The sequence below is a fragment of the Pinus tabuliformis genome, chromosome 5_2 (assembly GCF_031772625.1).
Source record: "Pinus tabuliformis cultivar Carrire ecotype Pingquan chromosome 5_2, CPIR1, whole genome shotgun sequence".
Taxonomy (NCBI): domain Eukaryota; kingdom Viridiplantae; phylum Streptophyta; class Pinopsida; order Pinales; family Pinaceae; genus Pinus; species Pinus tabuliformis.
The window spans coordinates 57,583,567-57,604,701 of record NC_142306.1 but is presented as its reverse complement, the minus strand read 5'-3'; positions in this window follow the sequence as shown (position 1 = coordinate 57,604,701).

Sequence of the window (21,135 nt, the reverse complement as noted above, 5' to 3'; positions counted from 1 at the left end):
CATCAACCGCATTGCACTAGATTTTCCCATCGAAGTTGCAAATTTTACACCAAAATTTATGAATAATTGGGAGCTGATGTCTAGCTCATTTTCATCTAATATGTGATAATGTCTGAAATTTGTGAGGTTGTGATGCAAATTTAGATTTGGAAAGATAGGAATCATATTGTTCATGAATTAATATTATTTTATTTATCTTATTTGATGTCATCTACTACTTGTATTTTTTCAAAATCTATCAAATGTTTTCTATTAGAACTTGAAAGACCATATTTGAAGATTAAGAGGAAATATATGCTGGAAATGTTATAGAATCTGTCATTTTGACGTAATGTAAGAGTTTTCTCTCTATATTCTACTCTTGAAAGGAATTTTGTTTACTAATGTTTATCTTCAATGATTCTTTATGCATCACAGTGCTTCTCGAATTTATGCCTGACGACGTTTCCTTCACAACATCTAGTGCAATTGCTAGTTTTACCATAGTAAAATCACTTTCACCATTGGAAAGAATTTAGTAAACCATTTTTATTAAATTATTTCTATTTAAAATAAAAAAAACCCCATGAGAATAATTGAATAAATCATTATTTATTTAATTTTCTCTAGGAATAATATTAAATAATTATTTGATAATTATTCATTGTCACATTTGACTAAATCACCTTGGAATAATTAAATAAATCATTATTTATTTATTATTCCTTAATCTTATTTTTGGAATAATTGTTAAATCACTATTTAATAAATATTTCAATTTACTCATTTCTTAATCCTCGCGAAGTAATTAATAAATCATTTTATTTATTAATTATTTATAATAAAGATATTTGACCATGTTGAATATCTTTTCTCTCTCCAAAAAATATAATAAAGTATTCCTAACGGTTAGATCTTGATTTGGTCAATATTATTTTATTATTTTCCATTTCTGATATCAACCCAATACTTTGTTATAAATAAGATGGTTTTCCATTCATTCTTCACCATGATCACTATCATCATCACGATTATCAGCTCATGTCATTTGAGCTCCCATTTGAGTTGTATCTTATTTTTATTTTTTTGCATATTGAGAAAGAGAAACAAATCTTTGAAGCACAAGGACATCAAATGACCCATCCCACAGAGGGGGATTTACACACCCATGTTGTAAATCTTCTTGACCAGATGTTATTCATAAAAATATTATTCATTTAAAGTCTTCTTCTAGTGGGTTATTATATTAGTTATTTCTTGTTATTATTCTTTTTTGGATTGCATATGATCTCTTCGTTGTAGGGTTTTCTTCTTTGGTCATTGCAGATTTGAAGCATAAACAACCACATTTTGTTGTTAGGGTCACTTTTCACCAGTTGAAGGATATTCAATTAACTAATAAAACACTAATAAAATAAACAGAAGAAATATACACAAATCAGACATGGCAGAAAAGGCTGGAACCTCACTGTATTATATTCCTCACACTCTCAATGTAATGTAAAAATAATGTTTATGATACACATATAAATACATGAAGAAGTTTGTCTCAAGATAGTGTGTCTATCTTGGACTCTTTGGTTGAGCAAATCTCTCAACCATACACTAATCTAGGAGCCTAACTAGTTGGAGAGAATCTCTCAACCAACTAGGCCTAAACTGACTCCTAACCATGAGGAACAAACTCAATCTAGAAAAGTAGGAATAAATCCTAACTTTCATGATTTAATTAATTTAATATTTTTGGACTTATTATTGTTTTTAATGTGAGAGTGAGGCTAACATTCCCCCCCAATGATAAGTCCAAATTAAGAACCTGGTACCATCTCCAAGTCCTCATGCTGAAACCGTTGATCCTAAAAAACAATGCCTAAAAAACAGCCAAAGTAGGATGTTAAAAAAAACTCCAATCTGAAGAGAATGTGAATCAACTGCAAGTCTGATTCATCTTTGAATTTTTCTTGATGACTCCATCACGTGCCAAGCTGTAAAAGGATCCATCTGTCCTTTTCTTTCAATCAACATCCTTTGTCCACAGAAAAAATGTTGATGACACCAACTAGCAAATTTTCTGTCCATTGAAAAAATATTGAGAATGCCCATTGGCGAATTTGTTGATGTCAAAACTGCTCACTATTTTTTGTTGAAAACTGCTCACTGCTACTTTTGTTGTTGAACACCCACTAACGAATTTGTTAATGCGAAACTTCCCACTGGCTACTTGATGTTGATGATGGAAAAAATTGTTGATCACCCATTGGTGAATTTGTTAATGATGCCCATTGGATGCTTTGTCAATGCCCACCGGCTGATGAGGATGCCCACTGGCTGATTTGATGAAGACTTCCCACTGGATGCTCTTTCTAATGTTGTTGAGACTTTTAGTCTCACAACTACCTTCAATTCCATTATCATTTACCCCCTTTGTCAGCTAAAAGGAGAGACAATCATTTGCACTTGATTTCTAAACTCCCCCCTTTCAGGTGTAGGAGAGTTTCACCATCTTCATTTTCTATAGAATTGGTCTTCATGTGAGACTGAATCCTTTGGTAACACATAGGAAACTATTTGACTGTAGATGACCACTTCCAAGGATCAATCCATGCGTAATTGATCTTCACTTTGGATGATTGATTTTGCTTGCAACATCTTTCGGATGAATGATTTTTCTTGCCACAATGGTGACAAGGATGGAGGTCAAAGAATTTAGTCTCCATATGTCCATTTCCTTTACAATGGTTACACTTAACCATATTCTGATCATTGTCTAGAAAACTAGCACTTACAAACTCAACTGGATTTGAGAAATTAGGAACAAACAAAGTGTTTTCTTTGTTGTATCCTAGGCCATGTCGGTCTTTGTTGAAGGAGATTTCTTCCCAAGGTCTGATCACTTTCTTGGAAAGACTATCATGTTATTGTTCTTCATACTTGTTGTTGCTGCTAACATTCTGTCCTTGATTTATTAAACCTTCAATGTCACATTGGGAGTCAAGTATTAATAGTTAATCTGTTTGACATGCTGCATCAAACTGATCAATTTGATCTTTGGTACTACTTGTTGCATCTTTTAGTAGTACAACTGATTGGATGAGATCACTTGTGTCACAACTTATATCAACCTATTTTCATAGATCATCTATATCGCAACCTTCATCAATATGATGAATAAGATCACTTGTATCACACATTTAATTTGTTGTTGTGATGAGATCTTCTGTGTCAAAACTTGCATTTGTCTTCTCTGCACATTGTGCATCTAGTAAATATTTCTTTTCACTTAACTTAATTTGAAGTGCATGAATGAGTTTTTCTTTCACTTTGAGCTCAATTTGAAAGTCTTTTGTTGCTTCTAATGTACTAGTCATTTGATTGATTAAGGTTTAACTTTTCTTCAACTTCCATTCCAGTATTTCAACTTTGTTTTGTAACTCATGATTGCAATCTTGGAAATATTTAATCTCCAGTTCTTCACTTTGAAGAAATTTTCCTCCTTTACCCATGATGACTTTTGTCACACTTGCTTGTATTGGCTCACTTGCTTGCTTTATTTTTCTTGATGATTTATTGTAACACTTGCAGGACTTGAAGATCTTGCTTGCTTGAATTCTTGAACTTGTGTGCCTGATTTAGTTTATCAATGGAATGGTTGAACTCACGCTCACTTGAATTTTGTACTAGGATGAGGGTGTCAGATACCACTGAAAATGCACCCAATGTTTACAATGACAAGTTCAAATGATATTGGCTCACTTGAAGAGAATTGACTCAGTTCAGGAGAATTGACTCACTTTACCTCCTATAAATTCACAATTTGGGTGTTGATTTTGGCCGAGAATGCACCTTTACAATTCAAGTCAATTTTATTTGAATTTGTTTACAAGTTAACTTACAAATTATGATTTTGAAAGTTACACAATGACCAATTGTCATTGAATGTTGATGTAGTCTTTTGAAATGCATGAGTTTGTAGTTGCATTAACTTGATTTCCTTGCATGAATTTGCATGTTGATGTAGAATGATGATGTTTCCAACTTTGATTATTTGTTGTAGTTGCACAAATGCATGTTATTGTTTATGCTTGATTTAATGCTCATTGCAGCTTCTTAATTTCTGGTGCTTTGATTAATGTGCTTGTTTCATTAAATTTCTTTAGACTCTTTGTGTGTGTTAGATAAGATAATTGTAGTGTCAAAAATAGAGACAAAACATGCACAATCAATCACTACACAAGGTGTACCTAAGATCCCCTTATTCAATTTCAGGTAGATCTAGGACACATCAACACCACAAAAAATATGTCCTTATTAAATATTTGAGGTACATCATCTTTCACCTTGACAACATCGTCATGGAATATTCTCAAAGTTCCAGGACTTCTTGAAAGAAAAAAACTTCAAAACTGACTCAACCTCCTAAAAGTAAAAGTATTACTTCCAAATACAATAAATAGCTCCCTTTTTTTAAATATTCACTTATCGCTCCAAATTTACAAAAGACAACTTATCACTCCAAAAATGTTGTATAAATTAAAAATAATACCTTATCCCTCCATTAAAATCTTTCCAAATCTTAAATTCATTCACATTCCAAATCTTCTAAAGTATACTTTTCACTGTCTCCCACTAAAAAGTGCATTCCACATTATGTGACATTGTCTTTTCATTTACTTGGAAGTATAATGTTTCAAGTAATCACATGATGTAAAAGAAAAAATGAAGAAATAGACTAATGCCTATCTTACCCACTTATGATTTGAAACCACCTAAAATTCCATTTTAATTTGTTTCCGTGAAAATTTAACTTTAGATCCTCTATGCATTCATCCACGTTGGTTAACGCATTTCCGGTCTCCGCACAATATTTTATGGAGGTTCCTCCCAATTCATCTTAGGGAGTGCACTATGGCTTGTATGACTCTAGGTAGTGGCATGTTTCTTTGTGAGATCCATTTTTCCCATTGATTCAGTGAGAGAAATACACATCTATCTCTATATATTGAGCATTATTCGATAAATCTATTCCAATATTTGACTTGGGTAAACATCAGTATCACAAGCACCACAAAGCAGCTAATTTTCGATATGGGGGACCACATAGTTCTAGAATAGTAATGATCTTTGCGTATTACCGAAGCTGTCACATCAGTCCAAGTTGTCACGTCACTATACTTTTAGTGGAAGCACAAATTATCTGTAATGCTTGGCAAATTCTAGGCAGAGATCAAGGGAAAATGTTGACAATGAAAGTTATTAAACAAAAGTTAACACACATAAAAAATACCAAAGACATAAAAAAACCACACACTTAACAAATTTTTTTAATTCAACATCGCTCAATTTTGGAGGCTCAATGTTGGAGAGTAGGGCTTAATGGATTCTTCCACATAACTTGTTCCATGCTATTAGTTTTCTCTCACACTTGCACAGTTATGGGTTTTGAAGCATCACAAAAATTATAACATTGAATCGTTGGATTTTTTCTATCGCATGCATATGGAGGCACCACCATTATGGCTCCAAAGGTGATCACCTTTATGATGTAGTGTACATGGAGTGAATTAAGCGCATTGAAAGTGAATAGATGCCTTTAAAATTTATTTATCTCGGTTTTTCTGATCTAGTAATGCCAACATTATGGGTACAAAATTACAGAACACGCATACTTCACGTTATTCTAAGAACTTAATATACAACAATCAACATGCTTCCTTTTTTCATTAATTACATCACCACAAATTCGTCAACAACTTCTCACAGATTCTTCCATGCAAGTTGCTCCCTCAACACTAGTCCATGTACGTAGGTGTCTTCTATAAACCTCAACTCTAGTTATACACTAGTACTGGAGTGTTTATATGCCATAACATTTCAAAGCATATATCTTCATATTAGTCCAGTACACATAGATAGATCTCCACATGCACAAAAAAAATACAACTTTTTTTATTCACCGTTGAATCATAGGATAACTTCCATAGAATTGTTGATTTAAATCACCACTACGCTACAAGGCTGGAACACTTAATCATACAACCGGAGTTAAAACAATGACTCAATCGATGCTTCCATTTGAAAACTTTTTTAAAGATTGTCTAACATAGGTCATAGTACCATGGCTATGATACCACATGAAGGATATTCAATCAACTAACAAAACACTAATAAAATAAATAGAAGAAATATACACAAATCAGACATGGCGTAAAAGGTCGGAGCCTCACTATATTATATTCCTCACACTCTCAATGTAACGTACAAATAATGTTTATGATACACATATAAATACATGAGGAAGTTTGTCTCAAGATAGTGCGTCTATCTTAGACTCTTTGTTTTAGCAAATCTCTCAACCATACACTAATCTAGGAGCCTAACTAGTTGGAGAGAATCTCTCAGCCAACTAGGCCTAAACTAACTCCTAACCATGAGGAACAAACTCAATATAGAAAAGTAGGAATAAATCCTAACTTTCACGATTTAATTAATTTAATATTTTTGGACTTATTATTGTTTTTAATATGAGAATGAGGCTGACACCAGTGGCTTAAGTGAAGCATTTTTTATACACTTGCTAAGAACTTTCATATTAACAAATGGCGACTCCTGTGGTGTAGTAATTAAGATCCTTGTTGACTATCATTTCAGTGGTTTTCATTATTTTCTTCAGCTATTTTTAGCCTCTCAATTTCTATTTTTAGCTCTCCTTTCTTTTCCTGTCAAGTTTTTGGATTTTGTTGGTTTCTTAGTTCTTTCCATAGGTCATGGGTACTAGTCAAGCAAGAGACAACACAATTTGGGTGAGATCTACCTACCGAGAATCTGGGGAGAAAAACACACTTTCCAACCCTTTTTCTACATTTTGGAACACACTTTTGGCCCAGTTTACTGCGTTCTACACTCTTTCCATGTCAGAGCCTGCATTTTTCCCTTTTTCATAATAAAATTCAAAATTGTTGATTATGCTATGTGTAGAATGGGAATGGTTTCTTTTCTCTTTTGAGTCTTTCATAGGCCTATATTTTATTTTTCTTTTTTCTCTTTGAGGAAGGAAATATTCCCCTATGGTTTAGAGTACATCTCCGCATTTTCAGGAAGAGATTTAATAAGTTGAGGAGTCTAGGGTTCAAGAATTTTCTACTGCCGATTTTGAGGGTTTGGTCCACTATTTTACAACCCTATTGGATAGATTTATTCCCCATTTTACTCCTTTTAGAGTTTGGGTTTTTCCTTTCCCCCTTAGGATCCCCTTGAGTATCCTAGGCTTTAGAGCTTCTTGCCTATCCTTTGAATCTTTTTTCATCTCTGTTTTTTGTTGTTTGTCTGCATCATTTACAACATATTAGTGCCTCTATATCACATTCCCGTTGACATTATATATTTTATGCCATTTTGTGTCTTTGAGTGTCTTGTTTGCCTCCCTTTTTTTAGTTGTTTGATATCCTTTTTGGATGGGGTTTGTGTGCTTGGATTGGCTATCTATTTTACTGTCCATTTTCAACATTATTTACATTTTTTTAGCACTTTACTTTCAGTAGCACTTGGCATCATAAAACGTGCTCAATTAACTCATCCACTTAACACATTATTTTCACACACTCACACCCTAAGTGAATTTGAGATTGGTTAACACCGGCAAGTGAAGACTTGAAACACTACACCTTAATAATTCAAGACACATATATTAATCCAACCTGGGCACAAGAGCTAAAAAATATGTGTAGTTAGGTGTAGGATCGATAGGATAGGCTTTCAATAACACCCATCAATCACTTACATTGAGACATAGAAGTTGACATCTTAGGGAGCTTAAAATTCTTCACCATCCCACGATCCAAAGTCAGAGTGCATTAGAAACTTGATTCATAGGGGGTCAGACTAGGTCATTCTGTGAGCAGTTCTGCTCGGGGCTACCCAACCTGTGGCAAGGAATCACGTGTGGTGGTTTATCACAAAGAATCTCAAGACTCAACCACCCTCATGGGATGAAGGTAACCGTAGTCACCCATATTAGGAAAATACCCTATAGTACTGGATGTAAGCAGCAATTGGTTCTCTACCCTACGTTTCTCTGGCCAGCTCTACTTGCGGGGATCAAATTTAGTCAAGTAAGAATTCTTTTGGAAGGTAATTTGAAACTATAGATTTGGGACTTGTTTGAGTATTTGGATCACCTATAGGTTAGAGGTCATTTTTCTTTGATAGGACGTATTTTCTTGAATTAGAGTAGCATCTTAATATATTTAGTTTAAACTTGGCACCACTGCACTAGCTGTTTTCTTGTTGTTTGTTTCTCTTCTTCTCCTATCATCTCATTTTAGTCTATTGAGTCATGTTTGTGTTAACATCATTGAGCCACCTACATGCTTTTCATAGAGACTTCATGGCTTTCACCCCCATTTTCCTTTAGGACATCTTACTCCTTCCCATCAAGTTATAATTCATCCTCCTAGCCCTCCATTGAGTCATCATTCTGACTCTAATTCTACTTATTATTCTATTTCTTCCTTTGATTTTGTGTTTTCCCAAACCCATATCACCACCAAGTCAAGCACAAATGTGGGTGTGGTAAACCCAGGTGGAAACCAAGTTAACCCCACAATAGGAACCTCTACTGGTATGGTCACTCCTATTCCATTGCTTCATTTTATAGCTGGTTTGAGCCTCCCTTATTTCAGCTAACTCATTAATGACCCTCTTCTCCATGACCCCAGTTGGCCTACTATGCCTACCAAGATTCCTTTAGATGTCCCCAAGTTTGAAGGTAATCCTAGAGAAGATCCCACAAATCATGTTTGCTCATTTCATATGTGGTTTTCATCTAATTCCATCACTGCATACTCTATCTATCCTTGTTTGTTCCAACACACCCTTACTGGAATTGTCACCAAATGGTATGTGGACCAACTGAATGCCTCTGATTCCACCTTCGTGACTCTAGTCAAATATTTTCAGTCATACTTCCATTTACCTCTCTATTATGACACAGGTACCAAACTCTTGACTTCTTTCCATCAAACTTCTACCACCCTCCAATTTGACCATGTTTAAGAATTATGTAGAAGGAGGAGCATATGTACAACTATGGAATTTAAATAATGTGTCTACATGGATTGGTTCGTTAGATTTCTTTTGGCCCCCATTGGTAAATATTTTGCCTCCCACTTCCCTCAGTCTATACACAATCAGGATATGTTTATATTGTCATTCCCATTATTCCTTGGCCTAGTGTTGCTAATGCACCAGAGGCATCTAATGTCGTTGATGGTATCATTGAATCCATTTCATGACCTCAAAATCCAACATATGCTCCACCTCTGATGAATTATGGTTAACCCCATGGGGGACCAGTTTCTCTTACACCTATCCCCCCCAATACTTCACATGGCAACACTTATCTGGGTCCAAGCACATCATATGCAGATCCCCATATGCATCAGTAGATGTCAGGTCCAATAGTTTCTCCACCTATTTATCTTAATGTTCCCCCTCTCCTTTCTATCTATAAGCACTACCGGGTGCTCTAGTCCCTCTAGCACCAGCCACCCACACCCCCTCCGCCTATGCCACAATATAAAACCTCCTCCTCAAGGTCAAGTGTATGCTCAGCAAAGCTTAACCAATCCCCCTAACCCTAAGAAATATAACAAGGGCAAACATAACCGAAACCATCCATTTCAAGATAATTAGGGTACGCATGGTCCACAACCTAATTCCCCTCAGGGAAACAAGCCTAATCCTACAACCCAGCAACAGGGCAGACAACCCAAGCCAAATAAGGCTCTTTGTATGAACAAACCTTGTGCTTGTTGCAACATATTTTTCCATTATACTCATGAGTTTCCCCTTTTACCTTAGATGTGTCAAGTATGGGAAGCTCAAGAAATTGCTTCTAGAGGACCTTTTCTCATTTCTCCACCTCCTCCTCCTACTTCATCTCAATTGGTTGTGCTTACCAATCCTTTTCTTCATCAAGGATATATTGTTTCTCAAGCTTGACAAGGTCATGTAGCTCCCCAACCTTCACAATCTAGTCACAATGATTACCAGATCCTTATGATGAATTTTGACAAAGTCAATACTGAAAAAGTCAACCTTTAGACTCAGTCACAACAATATGACAAGCCTCCGGCAAAGTTAGCAACCAATTCTCAACCTCAAGTTTCCATCGTGCCTTTGTCGTCATCAAATGGTACCTTACAGATCCCTCCGTCTAAGGTAGAGGTTGTCCCTAAGATCCCCAAAGGTCCATTACATCGAAACACTACTCTTTTAGATCTGCCCATACCTATAGCATAGTATATGACTTGGTATAGTCTCATGCTTCCATGTCAATGCTAGATGTCCTCCAGACATGCCCATCACAATGGAAAGCTCTACTATCTGCTTTAGGTGTCCTAGATCCTTCTTATAATCATATGATTGTCTTTGATGTTGACAAATCAGAGCATCCCCCACCTTCCTTCCTCTATTTCCTTTCAAATATGAGTCTCCATAAGAAATTCCATAGTTCAATGATGTATCATGGACAAAGGCACCTCCACATGTGTGATGGCTACTAGTGTTTTTAGCTAACTTGGGTCACCTGACTTGTCCCCATCCACCATCACTCTTCACGCTTGGGAAAATCATCCCTCACAGCCCCTTGGCTTATATCGTAACTGTTAAATTATTGTTGTCAACAAGACAGTCTCCATTAACATCGAGGTCATTGATGCCCCATCATATTATAACATCCTCTTGGGTCATAATTACACATATGCCATGTTTGTTATCTCATTTGTGGTCTTTTGTGAGATGTTCTTTCCTCGTAATGGAAATATTGTCAGTATCGATCAGTTGACTTACTATGATCCTAAGTCTCAGACTTCTCCTCAGTCCACTATCTCATTGATGAAGAGAAATAATAATATCTCGTCCCTCATCAATGTTTCACCTAGATTCTATAAATATTCCATGTTGTTTGGTGCTTATTATGGTCCACCACCTCCCCCCTCGAAGCTTAGCTCTTCCAGTGTTTGCATGCTTCAAGCATCAAGAGCTACCCACTAGTGGTCTGGTATGCCTTCACAACAGCTAGCACCTCCACAACTTGTTTCTCCCAAATCAATCAAGACTTTAGGTATTATTCCTCAAGGTCCATTTCTTTCTACTCGTATCTCTCTTAGACCTTTCAAACTCAGAGCTATTCCCCAAGGTCTTAAACATATGGGATCAGCTACCCTAGGTCATTATATTTTTGGTAATATATTTTTCTTACTCCCACCCCCTAGAATATATTCTACCCCTGTCATGGCTATATTTAGTTTACCTAACATTACCTTGGGGATCCCAGTCTGGTACATTGATCCTCCCGTAAACACTCCTCCTAATCAACTCAAACGTTATATTGCTTTGAGCCTGATCCAACCTATTGTTCCTATCCCTTCCATTGCATCAGTTCCATAACAACCTTAGTAGGAATCCATTCCTATTGTGAAAGCATCTGGTGAGGGGGTGTTGGCTTAATGTGTCCTAACCCAGGTTCAGAGTTAAGTTTTCCAAACAAATCCCTACACTACTAGCCCTTTCTGCATCAACCCGTGAAGTGCAGACTGAAGTCTCACCTGAAGCATTATGGGGGATGCTGGAACCATGCTTCCACACCGAGAGATGAGCGTGATGTCATTTTATACCCTTAGCTTGCCTTCATGCAGGTCGATAAGCCCTTAAGGCTTATCAATATAACTTCCTCTTACCAGCATCTAGACCTTCGTGAAGGTCTATGACTGTCTTTCATGGACCATAAATAGGTGAATGGACCACTTACACACCTTTTTAGTTAACCTTAGTTCTATATTTACCTAGATCAGCTTAAGTGTCTGATATCTTTAACATGTATTAAGATATTCTTCACGTAAACAGATATTAGTACTTGTGTTCTTATAACAGTGTAAAATATGCAGAACAGTGCATCAATACAATATTAAATGATAAACCCATCATTCATCATACCATAAACTCATTCATTCATAACAGAAGTAAATGAACAAGACACAAATATTTCTGATATAATCTCTTTATTGATACGTCGGTTCTTCTTATAGACTCAAGATTTCCCTGCGCACTCAGGTGCAGGGGTCCATGCACTCAAGTTGCGTACTCTACTCTAGGCCTATGTGCACATAGCTTCAGATCCTCTCTTCTATTCTAATGCTCTTCGCTCTTCACTTCTCCTGACCCATTACAATGAACTTTTCTACTCTAGACTCTCTAAGACTCTCCTTTTAATACAATCCCATGGTCCGCGGACCATGGGTAGATCTACTAAAACTAACAAAACTTACATAAAAGAAGGGAAAATACTTTTATGACACTTTACTATCTACGTGCTCCATGACCACAATTTGCGGAGATTTTACACTTTACATAACAAAAAGTTGGGCTTTCTGCCCCAAAACTTGGGCTTTTGCCCCAAAATTGACCACAGGGGACCCTTTCCCAATAGGCCCCCAACACCAATATCATGAATTACCCTCGAGTCACTCTTCTAGCATGGAGATCTTGATGCGGAGACCTCCCAGCTCAACCTATGCCACTGCTACATCATACGTGCTTTGTGTGGCTACTTCCTTGATCTTCTCCACTAGTTGCTCAGTTGCTAGTCCTACATTGCCTTCCTTTACCTTCTGTTGTGTATTTTATAGGATCACCAAATTTTCCTCAGTGGTGGAAAAGATAACATAGGCCTCGTCCAACCAAGGCTCCAATCTAGCCTTGAGGGCCGCCTCTTTCTGTTACGCTGCCTTTACCTGATCAAGCAACTTCTTTTCCTCATGCAGCTTAGCCAATCATCGTGATATAGCGACAGTGCACACTATCACTCTTGTTGTGTGATACTGTTGCTGTAATTTGCGGGCTTCTGTGTTCAACCTCTACAGATTCATAACAACCTCCATATACTTCTCAAAGATCACGATGCAATCCACCATCGTGTCATCTACTATTGCAACTACATCTTTTATAGCTACCTTGCATTGTTCTCTGACATCTGGTGGATTTGAAGGCTATGAATTCAACTCAAGCTCAATGATCTTCAAGTTTAGCTTAAACTGAACCTTGGTCATTTCAGTTTTCACATCACGCACACCTACAACCACTTTCTTAATCTTGGCCTCCAATGGCGCTTCTTCTGGAATGTGCAGCTCAGGGACTATTCTACATGCCTCGGCCACCACAGCTGTAGTTCGCTCATTCTACTCCTGAACCTTCTTCCATGCTTCTAGCGTTGTTGTCTTCTTAACGAACATATGTTTGTTGTTAATTTTTTACTCACTGATCAAGCTCAGTGTGCGTTTATTCCGGGCCCTAATTTCTACAATCACACCTGCTTGCAGTGTGTGAAGGAATTCACTATGGAGCGTGGCCAAGTTTAGACCAACATTCCCCAAAGAACTAACAGTAGACTTGTCAGCATCAGCCTCCATGCTTAGAGCTCCATCAGGTAGTGTGACTGCTTGGAGATCAAAGGATCGAACCAACTCTACTGCTTGAGTGGTCCCTAGTGCCAGACTAGTTCATTTTGCTTTGCTCTAATTTGCACCTATTTGTAGTCTAGTTGTTTGGATCTGCAGCTCACGTAGACCTGTCTATATAGCGACCAGTGCTTGCTTCTACTGATGCTCAAACTGTTGCAGTAGTTTTTCTATTGTGTCCCTTACCTTGACACCAATATCATCCAAGTCACCCTCCGTCAACATGATTGGATCTAGCGATGACTTGGAGGATTTGGTCTTCTTTCACTGTCCCTCCTTTTCCTGTTCCCTATGGCACTTTACGCAAAAAGGAGTGCTCTCTTGATCTCCGCCACCATGTTCTAGCTATTTGTCTTCCTCCATTTTGGGTGAAGGATATTTCTAAATTATGTTAGAGCTACGCTCTTCCTTCTCTGCTTGCTCCTTTACAGTGCACTCCACTTCTGCTTGGGCCTTATCCTCAGTCTCCTTCTTCCTCTTTAATGCCAATTGTTGAACCTTTAGTTAGGCCACTTCCTTTTTCTGCTTCTCTGTTGATCCAGATTTAAACAAGAATGTAATAAAATACAGATATAACCATAAAGACAGATATGCAGTGGAAATAATATTTCATTTCATTACTGTAAAATACTGAAATATGCTTACAAACAGAAATGGAAATAAACCAGCTAGGGCGATGGTAGCTTATCTCTGAGAAGAAATGTGGTGGCTACATGCCTCTGAACTATGTTACAATGAGGCTCGAAGGCCTATTTATTTTTTAGAAACAATGGAAAACCCTTAACATCCCAAAACCTAACCCTAGAAGATGAAATGCCAAATTGTGGGCCCAGTTTTGGGTAAGTTGGTGCATCAACTTCCCAGGGTTGTAACTTTGGCACCCGATCTTTGTTTGACACATACAATAGCTCGTTAGAAAGATCTATTCAAGCACTACAACTTTAGAAAGAGAAACATCAGTTCATGGACCCATGTTGCTCCCAGATTTCCCAAAAAACATCGTTTATGGCCTCAAAATGGGTCCAAAAGTTCACGACCCGAAAAACTACTAAAAATAGTAAATTGTGCTACAATTACGGAAACTGAAAAACTAAGAGGGATTGTTGTGGGGGTCCAAGTGGGATAGGTGCATGGCCACCAACACCCACCTAGATCATTCCTCCCCCCTTAGGAAGCAATGGTCCCCATTGGGTTGAGTTCCTCCATCTGCTGAACTTGTTCCTGGGTGAGTTGTCCTGCAATCTCTGATGTGTCTAGTAATGGTGGGAAGCATGGTCAATGACAGTCCACATTGAACACTCGGTGCAAAAAAAGGAATGGAGGAATGTTGTGCTCCAAAGCATTGTTTCCCATAGCCTTGGTAATGCTGTAAGGACCATGTCAGAGTGGTCGAAGCTTTTGATGGGCTCTTGTAAGGCGTTCTTTCTACAAATGCAACCAGACTTTGTTGCCCACCTAAAGCTTGTGTGGTACCCCTATGGGTGAGGAGAAGTTGTTCTTTTGTTTTTTCATGACCGTATCCCTTTGTTGTTGCTACTTTGTGGAGGAATCCTTCACAGGGGTCATGGATGTAGCAACAATATTCCCCTTACTTTCGGAGTAAACTAGATAGAAAATAAATTTCCTAGTCTGTGAGATGAGCTTGCTGCCTTTCTTGGTAGTGATCAAAGAGGTGACGGTAGGTGGGGCTACCTCTGGTATCCAATATAATGAATTACCCAAAGAAATAATGACAGCACAAGGCCTTGACTCATACACAGCATGTCACCTCCACAAGTATGGCTAGCCTAATAGTACATCACAAACATCCAGAGGTGTAACATCACACAATACCTCGTCTGTGAAGGGCTTGATGCTGTAGGGAAGGCGGCACTACTGGCAAACTTTGAGATCTTGTCCTTCATGAAGCCACTTGATATTGTATGGTTGTGGGTATGGTGTATTTGGTAGGCCCAACCGCTTCACGACCTCTGCTGAAATGAGGTTCTTTTGGCTGCCACTATCAACAATGAATCGCAACGGCGAACCCTTCAACCACATCTGTGAGTGGAAAAGACGTTCCCCCTCCTTTTGATCTTCAGGCTCATTCTTCTGGATCTTGGCAGTGGCAATAGTGACGCTGGGCTCCGCATTAATGATCTTCTTCCTTTTTCCATTCACCTTGTCGGGTTTTGACTCAAGGTCAGAACATGCATCTGATTCTGAAGCCTTCAACTCGGCCACCAGCGACTGCCTGGTCCGACACTCACTTGTGTTATGAGTGAGACTCTTGTGGAACTCACACCACTTTATTGTGTCCTTCTTCGACTTCGTGGTGTTTTTCTTTTTTTGTGGCTTTGATGGGTTGTCTTGGGTCACCTTGCCTTAGCTTTGTCCTCTGGTCTTTGGATTTGTAGATCCAAAGTCTCGCTTCTTCTGTTTGAACTTTTTCTCGATTTTGACAACGTATCGGTATGTTGTGCTAAGCGAGGAGATGTTAAGAAACTCCATCTCTTTCTAGATGTATCTATGTAGGCAGCAGCAGTATTTGAGTACCAAATGTAGCTCAGAGTCCTTGATACACAACTGTGTGTAAAGGGTATGAAAAATGTTTGTGAACTCTGGCACATCTTGGTCCCTTCCCTGCCGCAGTGTGGTCCATTTGATGTATTTGTCCTCATAGCTTTTGACATGGTGGTACAGCTCCTTGACGACATCCCGGAATGAATCCCAAGTGGGTGCAGCTGAAAATAGTGAGCCCGTACTTTCATTCTTCTGGTCACAGTAGGTTTCCCACTAGTCCTTGATGTGGGTGGCTGCTTTTAGAAGAGCAAAAACAATCTTTTCCGAACTTGAAAATTCATGAACAGAAAAATACCCATCTAGTAGATTTAACCATTTATCTATGGCATCTACGTCTATTTGACCCTCAAAGATGAGGATTTCAAAATTAACTTGTACCTTAAACGGTGTGGCATTTCCAGAGTAGTTGTTGGAAGCCAATGCATCGCCTCTGGGTAGTCGTTGAAGGATCTGTACAAAGCTATCCATCATCACATTCCTTTGCTGCTCGAGGGCTTCTTTGAGCAAGATTTTGATAGGATATCCTGCCCTCTCGTCTTTCTTTTCATCCACCATGGGAGGCCGTCGGGATTTGTGAGGCTAGTCTTGCAAAGGTTCGACCAATTCAAGCCCTAACTCCTTATATCTCGACCCCATTGGGGACATGCAAAGAAAAATAGAGAAAAAGCAGACCACTCTGATACCACTAATCCAGATTTAAACAGGAACGCAATAAAATACAGAGATAACCATAAGGACAGATATGCAGCGGAAATTATACTTCATTTCATTACTGTAAAATACTAAAATATGCTTACAAACAGAAATGGAAATAAACCAGCTAGGGCGATGATAGCTTATCTCTGAGAAGAGATGTGCCAGCTACATGCCTCTGAATTGTGTTACAATGAGGCTTGAAGGCCTATTTATTGTTGAGAAACAATGGAAAACCCTTAACATCCCAAAACATAACCCTAGAAGATGAAATGCCAAATTGTGGGCCCAGTTTTGGGTAAGTTGGTGCATCAACTTCCCGGGGTCGTAACTTTGGCACCCAGTCTTTGTTTGACGTATACAATAGATTGTTAGAAAGATCTATCCAAGCACTACAACTTTGGGAAGAGAAGCATCAATCCATGGACCCATGTTTCTCCCATATTTCCCAAAAGACACCGTTTAAGGCCTCAAAATGGCTCCGGAAGTTCAGGCTCCGAAAAAGTACTAAAAATAGTAAATTGTGCTATAATTACAGAAACTGAAAAACTAAAAGTGACTATTGTGGGGGTGCAAGTGGCATAGGTGGGTGGCCACCAACATCCACCTGGATCATCCATGGACTTGCTAGTCCCGTCGGCCAAATCTGATGTTGTGTGCCAATCTATTGGCCATTGCTTGAGGACCTCTACAATGGCATCATTCGTAGCCAAGTAGGGAAGATCATACCACTTCTGATCTAGATCCTTCAGCGCCCGGATGTAAACATAGTGGAAGTTCACTTTGAACTTCATATAGCCAGATAACTACTCAAAGATGGTTGATGACAACTGTGGCTTTCAATTATTGGTTGCGTGGATGCTTGCCTCCATTAGTACAGAAAATATTTTTCTTTCACAAACCCGCACAACATCCTTTGTGGCCCAGAGAAAAGAAAATTTGACTGCTTCTAGTAAATCTATCTCAACTAGAGGAAACTAGCTTTCCTCTAGAAACTCCCACGTGACTAGCACAATTGATAATAACAACCATGAATAATGGAAATTCTTGCTTTGGTCCTGTGCCTCTCGGAAGTTCGTGAGGAACTTGCTGCACAGGTAGTGCGCCCAGTTAAATTTTACTTCCCCCGTGCACTAAGCTGCTAACAAGACCACTGGTGCTGACACCTCATCCACGTGGCACTTTATCATCACTTTTATAGCCAAAATTTGGGTCGAAACCTTCACCACAGGGTCATTAATACTTGAAATGGAATACCTGCACACCTTCTTGACAAGTTTGAATGTGTCCTTCATCTTCTTGGCGAGGTCGCACTCGCCCATCTTGCCACCAAATTCTTTTGTCGAATTCAGTCTAGAGTGAGGTAACAATGTGATCCTATGGATCAGCGTATCAATGATTTGTATCTACTCACTCAACCACAAGCACCTGTCATGAACGAGGCACAGAAAATTCTTAATGACTGTAAAATTTATAGGGCCGCGGTGATAGCAAGGCACCCATAGGAGGTTCAACAACCCTACCTTGTTTACCCCACGAATCCATTCCATTGGCTCCAATGCGTTGACACTAGACTCCTTGTAGAACACTCGCTTCATGAAGGTATCGGTAGCCAGGTGGAGGAACCACTCAATGTCCCTCAAATCCCAATCTTCAATATTCTGATGTGGGATGCGCGCCAAGTGCGGACCTTCAAAAGTTATGTTTTCTAGCAACAGGGGTGTGTTTAGGAGGAACTGTCACTCATCTAGGTCCTTTGGGACCTTCACCTTGCCCTGGCATGGAGGGATGTACACTGGCAGCTTTGAAATAGGGTCTAACCCCTCAATATTTATGTCTTTCATGCCCTCCTCAGCCTCTAGGTCTACCACTTTGCATTTCTCCTGCGTGGTTTGATTTTCTTTTCTCTGATCCTGTGTAGTTGGATGTTTCCTTGGTGACTCACACAGAAGAAGTGTCTTCTTTTGCTTATCCTTTTTAGGCTTGGGATCCTCTCTCATTGGTGTAGGCTTCGGCCTAGGTGACCTTGGCGCCTTAGGCACTGCTATGAAAACCTCCATACCCATGACCTCAGGGGCATCTCCCTCAGAGGTGATAGCTCCCCTAGTACTAGTGGTCTCAACTGGTGGAGACATGAAGTTGTTAACGAGGTTCTGATCAGACTCGGGATACTGCTCAGAGATGGTGCTTGCAAGTAAATTCTAAAAGAGCTCACTCAACAGACATAAAAACTTAGAAATTCCTAGAATGCAAAGTGATTCTTGTTGGACGACCATCTATAATTTATAGGAAATTTTGAATTCAAATTCAACCATTCCCCCAAAAATCTGCTCATAAATGCGAGATTGGTGGCAGATTTCCAAAGATTTCACACTTGATTTCAGCCTTAAATGCCTTAAATGTCAGTCGCCCACTCCATTTAACCATATTCTGGCAATCAAATCATGTATAGTGATAGTAACTATCACTTTTTGGCTGCATTGTTCAGTCTCTCCTCCTGTAGTGTAGCTACCTTCATGATGTTGGTGATATTGTGACACTCTCTCATTCTGCGCGGACCTCTTGATGTGTAGTGCTACAACCCAGGCAATGTAGTTTGTAGTCCCATTCCTCCTTATAGCTACCTGGAGTGCTAATACTATGCTACTGTCATATAGTCATCTGGTCGTATCCCAAGTGTATGGATTCAATCGGCTTCCATTTACCTTTCCTAGAAATGGATCTCCATTCAATTTCACATGTTGAACTACTTCACCATCGGTAATCTCCTTGATAACATACGGCCATAGCCAATGCATTTGAAATTTTCCTGGAAACTTATCAAACTTGTTGTCATATAATAAAACTAAATCATTTACCTTGAAGGTGCACAGTTTGATGTGTCGATCATGCCATGCCTTTTCGCGCTCCTTTTGAACTTGTTGATGGAATCCATCCAAGAATCTATCTTCCTCCAACTTTTTCAGTTGCACAAGCCACTCATCTAAGGCTCCGCGATCCACCATACCTATGAATGTCACTATGCATATACTAGGCACAATGTATTCCATCAACATCAAATCTTCTATGCCATAAACCATCCTAAAAGGTGTATGTCCAGTTGACTTCTTACAAGTAGTTCTATAAGCCCATAGCACCGTTGGTACACGCATGTCCCAATCATTCCTCTATGCATTGCAAACCTTTGTCAGCACATTCTCCAATATCTTATTAAACACTTGCAATATCCCATTAGCCTGAGGATGATATGACATTCTCCTTTTATGATAAAATTTGAACTCTTCCATCGGTGCACTAATCGTTTCATTAAGGAAGTTTGTACCGCAATCAATCATCAAAATCTTCAGGCAACCGAACCTGGTCAGCACATACTCAAATGGGAACTTTTTTGTTGTTTCCCCTATACAATCCTTCATACGCTGCGCCTCGCCCATCTTGTCAAATACTCGATCATGGTGATGATGTACCACACACCCATCTTCTTTCCTAGAGGCTGAACCGTCCTACAAAATCAATCACCCATTTCTCAAATGGTTGCAATGACATTTGCAGATTCAAAGGTAGCTCATCCCTATGCGATGGCCTACTAGTTCTCTGACATGCATCACACACCCTACAATATGCTTTCAAATCCTTATAAAATGTTGGCCACCACAACCTAGTGTGTAAAATATTCTAAATTGTTTCTTTTCCTTCATAATAGCCTCCCGAAGCTCCTCCATGAGCTTCAGCTAGGATGTTGCTTCATTCAAAATCAGGCAAATAACATCGTACTATTTCGTCTGATCCCATCTTATACAAGTGACCTGCAATAACAAAGAATTTTTCACGCACACCACTAATTCCTTCCTCTATTGACTAGTGTGCCCCTCTGAAGCCATCCCCATAGTCAAGAAGTGGATGATGTCTTCAAAATGCTTGTCTTCCATGCGCACCAAAAAGAGTTGTGCATCAGGCAGTCCTTCCTCCAAATTAGTAGGATCCTCTCCTATTTCAATACGCGACAGATGATCCAGTCTGGCATTTAAGTGCCTCGGATTCATAATGACTTCAAAATCATACTCCTGAAATAACAACATCCATCTGTATATTTTCCCCCCCAACACAGGCTTGTTGACCAGGTATTTTAATGCAGAATGGTCTGCATACACCTTAAAGTGTCCTCCTAGCAAGTAATGGCTGAATTTTTAGAGCACCTACACCATAGTCGGCCCTTCGCACTCCATCGTTTAATAGTTCTTTTTAGCCTTCGATAGCTTCCTGCAAGCGAATGCTATTGGGTGATCCAATTCTCCTTCGTCGGACTACGTTAGCACTGCTCCCAACATAATGCATGATGCATCCACATGCACATGAAACTCCTTCTTCCAATCCGAGAATACTAGGA